The following is a 2015-nucleotide window of genomic DNA, read 5'->3' on the forward strand; positions in this document are numbered from 1 at the left end:
GACTAGGATCAATGAATTTAGGGGTCTAAACTCTTTATATAGGTGGTCTAAGTAAATTTAAAATGACACCACTTAACCCCTACTTGATTCCAGAAAGTTCAATTAAGCCAACACTTAACCGACCTAAGCCCATATTCTGCCTCACCCACGAGACCATGCCCATAGGCCATGGGTGGACCCAGGGGGCGTGCTGGTCTTCTGTGGGTGGTGGTTTATTGCCTATTTTAGGACCGTGACCTACGGCCCCTCACCCACGGGGTGTGGATCCCCCTAGGGGGCGTGGGTTCTCTTTCGTGGGTGCACTATTTTGGGAAGATTCTAGGGTAGTCTATTAGGGTACTCCTCAAGGACCGTTGGTTGGTCCTTGGGGAGTCGTACCTTGACGTTCTAACCCGAAATCCTTCATTTTAAGTACGGGGAGTTATATTTACAACTCTAACCCTCACGTCAGCTCTAGTTTAGCCTACTAGTTTTTGGGGTGTTACATGAACCAACTATATAGATTTCATGTACCAGGCATGGTAACCAAGCCAACCAAATATATACTAGGCGTGGTATCTGATCCAACTAAGAGATATATCATGTACCAAGAATTGTACTCAATCCAATCGTTAGTATGTTTACGCGTTGTATTCGAACCAACCACTAGTTTGTACCAGGCATGGTACCTGGGCCAATCGACAATTACTCATCACAATCACACTACATCAAATCACACTTGTACACCCACGTAAACACATTCATTTCACGAGATTGACACAAACTAAATTTTAAGTTTATACTCCTTCATTTTCCCTAACCATACATTAAACAGGTAATACTAACAAAGTAGTTAGCAAGCACATATAACATAAACGGAAAACAAAACAACCATTACCTACTCCAAAAGATTCTTCCCAAGCAATTTCCAACTCATAATTCGAATGCACATAATCACCACACCTTGGATAACACCCAACAATCATCATAAGGTTAACATTAGCTAATCAAGTCCATTACCATCCTAAAAAACCATAACCATGAGGACATCCACAAAGAGTAGCATCCCAAAAATTTCTAAGTTAAGACATGAACCATTTTTCATTGTGAATAGGATTGTACCGAGTGATTCTTAATTTTTCTTAGGTGTGAAGGTCAATTCTTTTGTGTGGGAACAATTTTGGATATCAGTTCAGGTCACTAGAATCTCAACACAAAGTTGGGTCGTAAGTTTCCTTACCAATTAAGTGTTGATGTAAGAAACTACTTGGATAAACTTTAAACGACCATATCTCTTAGAATTAAATATTTACGTAGCCCATAACCTATCAAATCAAAGGTATTTGAATCTTTTTTCCATTGCCACAAATTTTGCAACAATTCAGGTTTCGAGTAAAAAGTTATGGCTCTTTAGTACCCAAGTATAGTGTAGTGACGAATTAGCTAATGGGAAGACATTAAAAGGGGTCCTTTTTGTCTTTTTACCTCTAAAAACTCTAAACGAATTTCTTGATTCACTAAAGGCTCAAAACAATCAGATTTTTATCTCTTCATCCCTCATTCTCTTCTCTCTCCAACCTAAGGCAAAACCCTAAGGAAGCATTAAAGCATAGGATTTCCATTCAAGATTCTTCCAATATTTTTTAAGATTCTTCTTCAAGGTAAGTCCTTCTCAAAGAATTTCTTTCTTTCCAACTCAAATTTCATCATACAATTATGAATCATTAATGAAAATCCTAATTGTTAGCAAGAGAGTTTTCAAGAAACTAATTCAGGAATCTCAAGAAATGTTTTCTTGATTGTTCTCCTTCAAGTTAGGGTTTCATGTCTTCTAATCAAGATCATTCAAGAACATTGTTCTTCCAGGTGTGTAAGGCTATTCATAGTGATGGACCAAGTTCATCCTTATGCCTTACATCTCAATTTAGTCAGTAAAAGTAAAAGTTTAATCTAGGGTTATACCCTTAGTTTGATAATTCTTGACATGAGCTTGGTTTTGAGTTTTGAGTTGTATTTCTAATGGTTGAGTTTCTATA

This window comes from Solanum tuberosum, unplaced genomic scaffold, assembly GCF_000226075.1.
Source record: "Solanum tuberosum cultivar DM 1-3 516 R44 unplaced genomic scaffold, SolTub_3.0 scf00084, whole genome shotgun sequence".
Taxonomy (NCBI): Eukaryota; Viridiplantae; Streptophyta; class Magnoliopsida; order Solanales; family Solanaceae; genus Solanum; species Solanum tuberosum.